The following is a 7,168-nucleotide window of genomic DNA, read 5'->3' on the forward strand; positions in this document are numbered from 1 at the left end:
GGGGGGCAAGCCGGGGGTGTGCCTCCTGGGCCTCAGAGTCCATCACTCTGCAGTGATAGAGAGCCTTGGACAGTTTGGGGCTGGGCGAGTAAGACAACAGCAGCGTGGTTGAAGATGACTATATCCAGTGGCGGTGCGGCTGACTGTTCAAAGGGAGAAGAAAGGAGGGGAAGAGAGGTAAACTTTGTTACTCTAGTGTCAGTGAGAGATGCAGGGCCTGGCGCAGGGCGGGGGCCGCGGCAATGAAATCCCGGGGCGTGAAAGGAGAGGTCACCTCAGAAGCCAGTCAGAGAAGCTCAGTGTCTGTTAGTTGTGAGGTGAGGAGAGAGGCAGGAGAAAGGGACCCAGGGGCCTGGTGGGACAGTAACAGAAACAGGCAGAGGGGCGGGATGGGGTGCAACAAGAAGTTAGTGACTTTTCCAAATGTTTTCATTCATTATCTCATTGATTTCATATGCAAGGAAAGCAAGGTCCGCCCTGAACGTCAGCCTGCAAAACACTCTGCCCCTGTTTGGAGCTGCCAAGTGTCAATGACCAATCCTCTGCCTGCGATCCGTCTCCGGTGATGGCAAGCCACCCACCTGCAGGTGACTTCCCAGTGCCGGCAGCCCGGAGTCCTCACGCTGGACGACTAGGCCACCCCGTCCTGGTTCTGCGCCAGCAGCAGCTAAGGGCCAGGTGGTGCAAGCACGCCGGCCTGCCATGCTGGCCAGCACACGGTGGGTGTGGCCCAGAGTTCAGCCAGAACATCTGGGCAGGGTGGGGAGGGAGGGGCACGCCCGGCGGAGTTTTTCTGGCATCTCAGCTCTCTTCCCACTGGGTAGCTGGCTTTGCTCTCCCCACTGACTCACTCTCAGGCACAGGCAGTGGTCTCAGCATAGGCTGCCCCTACTCCCCCAGCAACAGGGCAGAGTACTCACCTCCTGAGACAGTGGGCCGGGCACCATCAGAGGGCCAGGCGCGCCCCTGACGGAGCCTCACCGATGGTCCAGGATGGCACACGTAGAAGAAACCCTGAGCTGGCCATGAAACGTAGGGCACCCACAGGCTCAGACGGTCCCACCGCCCACGTCACAGACGAGGGGCCTCCAGGCTGTAGCTGCTGCTGCCCCACAGTGCCACCGCGGAGTGACACACAGGTGGAGTCCTCTGACGCATCCCGCTGTCCTGAGAAAAATCCAGATGTTTTCTCCCCAACGGGCCCCATCCACTGTTGCAGCCTCACCTGCCCCGCTCCCCTTCTTTCCTCGCCCATCCATCCCCCACTCCGCTCCACCGAGGACACACTGCCCCACGGTGACTGGACGCTGCCCTGCACACCCTGTGTCCTCAGCAGGAGTCCTTCCCTATGTCCCCCGTCCTGCTGAATGTCTCCCTCCTTATGCTGTCAGACGGGTCCTCAGCTCTTCCTCTGGGTCCCTTCACAGGCCGCAAGGCATTTGTCACACGATGTCACCACTTGCCTTCCCATGCTGCCTCCCTCCCTGGAGGTACACATCTGTGTCTGAGGAGCTTTGTGTCCTGGAACCTGGCAGAAGCAGAACCTGCTGAGAGGTGGGGAGGGCGGGAGGGAGGGAAAAGCAGACGCTGATGGGGATCAAAACCAGGGGATAAAAACGGATGCAGTGGGGTCGCCCCACAGCCCCGGCCCCCCAGCCCAGTTCTCCCTGACACCTACCAGCTCTCAGGGACACCCTCGGCCCTTGCACCCTTCTAGATTTCTTCATGTACATCAGAGAAAACACAAATAGAGATCCTTAACTCCCCCCTTTGTAACCCAAAAGGTAACGCTGCTCTAAACTTTTCTCCACAAAAAGCTCTCCCTTTTTAAATCAGTTTTATAACTTTATTTGACAATCAGTGGTTAGTTCTCACCCACATTCACTGTTTGTCGCTGTGTGAGAGTGGTGACCGGTACGCAGGTGACCCATGTATAAAGCCTGGCTGGAGACTCCTCATCCTCATTACGCTTTCTGGAGAGCCGCACCCAGATACGATATGGGACATTCCTGTTCCTTGGGCCCAGACAGCTTTGTTGAGCCTGGTGTCACGGCACACATCTGGAGTCCCCATCTCCTGCATGGAAAATTTCAGGATCTCTTTGAGTGCCCAAGGGGTGTGCTTCTTGAAAGCTACTCCATGGCTGCGCTTTGAATGTTGAGAGTGGACTGTCTGGTCACTGCCTCAATGATGGCAGAATGGCCCTTTCTCCCCACCCTTCTTTGCGGGAGCAGTTCTGCTGGCCCAAGCTGGACAGGAAGCACACAAAGCCCTTTTAAAGTCTTCAAAGTTCCTCATATTCACCCTGCCTCCATTTCAACCCCCAACTTGTAGGTATAAATATGCACGAAACAATAAAGCCATGCAATTAATATAAGTTACAGCGTAGGTGCAGCTTTCTTTTATAACGAATCGAGTTCCTGGGACACCATGTACAAATCCCATTGTCGTTAAACCACCATATTTTCGGAGCAATGAGGGGCACGCTGTTTAGTGACGTCCAGGAGAGACTCGTCGTCAGTAAGGAGACAGCGTACAAAGCTGCTCCCCAAACTACGTCTTCGGTTCAGATTTGTTAACACCACAGTTTGTCAGAGCCAGCAGCGCAGATTTAAGTGAGAAGGAGGGCCTCTGTCAGTTAGCAAACGTGTAAAGCCGGAGCCACAGTCTGTCTCACAGAAACTGGTAAAAGTGGCCGCCGAGAGCTCGGCCTGTGGGGTCCCAGGACCCAGATCCGGTGGGAACCACAAGGTGGTTATTGGGAACCACAAGGTGGTGCAGGAGCTGCGTCAAGGATTCTTGCTCACAATGGCCCCACCTAAGGACTGGAAACGTGAAGATTGCAAAGGAAGATGCCATCGCCTCCAGGGGCCCCGCCCAGCTCAATGCCTGCTTTTGTAAGGCTTGCGAGCTCAGAATGGTGTTTACGTTTTTTAAGTAATTTCATAAAATCAAAAGGAGAATGCTATTTCATGACATGAGGAAATGACACAAGCTTTAAATTGTAAACCTGCGTCAGAGCACATGTGTTCTTCCGTTTGGCTCCCATCAATGGCTGCTCTGCCGCTGCAGGGACGGGGCTGAGTAATTGAGGCAGAGAAGGTGTGGCTGCAGCTTCAAGTATTCACTCTCTGACCCTTTCCAGAACAAGCGTGCCGACCCCTGTTTTAAAGGATCCCCCGAGACCCCAAGCAGATGTCTAGGTGACAGGGCTCATCTCTCTCAGCGCTGAGTGTCTGTACCTGGTCACATAAGCCATTACGTTCTTTGAGCAGTAGGTGAAGAGCTCAGGGATGAGACTTCTGTTCCTTTTAAAGAAACACATCATCACCAGGGCTGGGAGCCCCCTCACTTGCAACAGAGAATCCAAGTGACCTTTCCCAGATGGTCATTCCTGAAGGTCAAGGTGTGCAGTTGGAGTCCAGCCCTTTGCAGGGCACACGACCCTTCTGCAGAACCATCGGCTTCCACAAGAGGGCGGCAGCTCTCCCGATTGCAGTTTCTCCCATGGCCTCCCAGCTCGTAGGGCAGCAGCCCAGAGAACGCCTGCTTTGCCAGCTGCACGGAACCTTCTCCAGATTGATGGTCAAGAATGGGGCCATCTCACTATGCAAGAACCCACACTGGGCTTCTGGTCCCAGGCAGACAGTCTGACATCTTGGGGGTTGGTCATCAAACCTCTTAGTGTTGAAGCATCAGCGATAAAAAAGGAAAGGGTGGGGAAATGCTGGCTGGGTCCCTCTCACTTTTCTTTACCCACTCCTGTCCCCCTCTCCTATTCCAGTCAAGGACACAGTACCAGTTTTTAAGCTGCTCTCTCTCAGCTGTACACTTGCCCTTGGGATACTGTGCAAGGACTCTGCAAACCACAGTTCTGTTTTTCCAGATGATTCCATGTCAGGCTCTGCTAGGTCAGGGTGGTGGGAGAAGGCGTTCACGTCTTCCTGGAAGTTTGTTTCCTTGGGCTTCCTTACTTCTACTGTTGCACTGAGGGACGCCCCAGCAAGGCTCCTACCCCCCCCCCCCCGGGAGGAGCGAGGCTGTCCCCTGAGAGCGGCTGAATCCAGTCTACGTCTTCCCCAGCCGCAGAGTTGGCTCCCTGCCGCCCACCTCAGAGATACACACCAGCTGGCTCTGTTCCATCCTCAGAGCTCCCTGCCCAGGTCCATGAGGCTTCTCCTCCAAGGCCCTAAGTTTTATAATTCCAACTTCTTCCCTTTGTCCCGGCTCCTGCAGTTGTTACATTTGTGATACCCCAGTGTTCTCCTCCTGCCTTTTTGGAGACCTAAGTAACAATGTTGTGCCTAGTTAACTATTCTTGATGTTACATTCTTGCTGTTCGAGTAACTGGGAGGGCTTCTGTTTCCTAACCCAGGGCTCTTCCCAGGTCTAAAACCAGCACTAGACAAGCACTAAACGAGCTCTAAAATGAGCACTTCACTGTGATTGTTGGAGCACAGAACCTCCTAGAACCCACCTGAAAAATTAAACGCACAAACGCCTACTGTGCACCTACCTGGGAAAGACACTGGGTTTGACGCCCCGTCACAGGCACCGCCAACACACCTCGGACCTCATGGGCCTGGGATCTCCACTGGGCCTCGACCCTATCTGTCCAGGAGGGCAACTCCGTGCCTGTTGGGGGTGGGGACGATGAAGAATGCAGGAAAGGAAAGCGGCCTTCGTCCCTCTTGCCCCCTCTTACCCAGCCCACCCAACCACACCATCCAGACAAAGGAACCCATAAAAATAAGTGCACCCGGCGCCCCACAATGGCCTGGTGAGAGAGTCGGGCGCCCAGTCTGACATGGCGCCCTGCCTCTCAGACAGGAGTCCCTCCAAGAAGGGGCCCATGAGACGGGGGCACAGAACGCTCTACTTGCTCATCCCCGATGAGAAATGCTTGGTGGTCACCACTTCAGGAAGACCACACTGCACAGGAAGAAGGAGCAGAAATTATTTTCCAGTATAAAATAAAAATAAAAATAAAATCTCCCATGGGCAGGTCTGGACGAGTGCAGGTGGAAGAGTGGGAACACAGGCAGGCGGGGACTGAGAGGGGAAAAGGAAGATGGACGGTGCACGTGTCTCTGCTTAAAACAAAGCTGGCCTCTGCAGACCAACACCACCGGTGCAGTCAAGGCCCTCTTCTCAGGGGCCACTGCAATGACAAATCGTGCTGGCTGTGGCCTTTAGAAAACAGAGCCTCCTCAGCTGCCATCGCTGGGAAGCACACACTCACCAGATTCCTTCTCGGGAAGCTTCCCCCTCCCTGCCCAGAGCGCCACCAACCCAGGACCTAGCAGCTCGGACACTGTGACCTTGAGCGCCCCCTGGTGGCAAATGGCTGCAAAGGCACAAGGGCCACCTCCAGCCTCCACGCCCAGGCGAGCCAGCACACAGCAGCCTGGAAGGCGGACGTCACTTTACCCAAATCTTGAGGTTCTTGTTCCACATTCCTGTGGGGTTCAACGAATCTCAGCATTCTGGCTTCCCTCTGCCTCCTGATTTTCTCTCCAGCTCTTTCTCCATTTGGCCGCCCCCTTGCATGGCCCACCTCCGTGCCCCTTTGGATGGAAGGCTATCTACCTCTCGCAGACAAGCCTTGGCTCCTCAGACTACCGGGAGGAGCTCCTGGGTCATTAAGAGTGAGTGCATTTACAGAGGGGTGAGGCGAGGTAGGGAAGAGGGTCTCTTCCAGCGCTCAGACTTTCCAGGTTCAGACGCCTGTAAGAAGAAGACCAACCCCACAGAAGAGGACACAGAAATGAGCCTGGGGACTCTGTCCCAGGCCCACTCCTCCAGCTGACCTCCGGCTGCCAGATCCCAGGACCAGGACCGCTAACTGGTCAACCAGTCTCCCCTCCTCTGGGGACTGTGGACCGTGGCTGGGTACACACCACCCATTCCTTGCAGGCTTAGGCATGGTTTCCCGTTTCAAGGATTCACGCCATTTCCTAATGAAAAATAAGAATTCAACTTCTTTAGTCTCCTTCCTAAGAACTTTGGGGGGACGCAAACAGGTCTCCAGCACCTCTCTGCCCTTCCTCTGTCCTCTCGGCTCCATCGTCATACTAGCTGTCAAGGTGCAGGGGGCAGGCACCTAAGGAGGCCACAGTCAGGGCTGAGAGAGCAGGGGTTCCTGGAGGTACGTCTGTCCCCCACTCCGTGCCAGGGTCAGCTCACAAGGACATCTCCTGGAAACCTGGATTTAAGATAAGTGCCTTTTCTTGGGACCCTGCTACCTCCAGGATGGCAGAGAGGAGGCCTCCACGCCATTGACCTCCCCCACACACACACACTCACACACACGATGACACAACTAACTGGTCCCAGCACCAAGCCGAGGCGCACTCCAGACTCCTGCCTCCCCACAAGCTCCAAGCTGCCACCTCCAACTGGTTGGATTTGACAAACACGATGAAGCCTTCTTGCCGATCCTGACCTATTTTAGAACAAAATATAAACATAAATATGTGATTTACTGTCATCTGGCACATTCACCATTGCAAAGCTGAGTCCCCAGACTATGGCCTCGTGAATATTGCAAATCCCTTCCCCTTTTTAAAATATGGGTATCTCAGTTCCTTTCAACATGTCCTTGAACACGATTGTACCTCAGGGCCTTTGCACTTGCTTCCCTTCTGCCCATCACGCTTCCCCTGGCTCTACACGCCTCGTGTCTTCACTTCTCCAGGTCTCCATTCCCCCACTGCTTTATCAGAGAGGCAGCCTGGACCTCTCTAAATAAACAGGTTCCCTCTGCCGCCATCTTCCTTCTGTGCCTGCTTGCCCTGTTTTCCGTCATCACCACCTGATTTGTGGTTTGGTTCTTTATGAGTTGATTTTCTGTTTCCCCTAGTAGAGGACAGGTCCATGAGATCAGGGGCCGTTGGGCTTTCCCTGTTTCCACATTGCCTACAGTGAGTCACCAACAAACACACGCTGCATGGATGAATGAACGCGTCCATTCATCAAGCTAAAGAATTGGGCACTCTGAAAGGGACCTGCCAGCTCTCTGCACAGAGTGGCTTGCGACAAGGTCAAGACACAGAAAGAGGATGACAACCTCCCAGGGAGGTCTTGCCCAGATGGCGGTACCAGTCACTTGGAACCAAGTTCATTGTCACGATTTGATTGTAGATATAAACACTCCTATTCCCTTTTA

This window comes from Rhinolophus ferrumequinum, chromosome 22 (genome assembly GCF_004115265.2).
Source record: "Rhinolophus ferrumequinum isolate MPI-CBG mRhiFer1 chromosome 22, mRhiFer1_v1.p, whole genome shotgun sequence".
NCBI lineage: Eukaryota > Metazoa > Chordata > Mammalia > Chiroptera > Rhinolophidae > Rhinolophus > Rhinolophus ferrumequinum.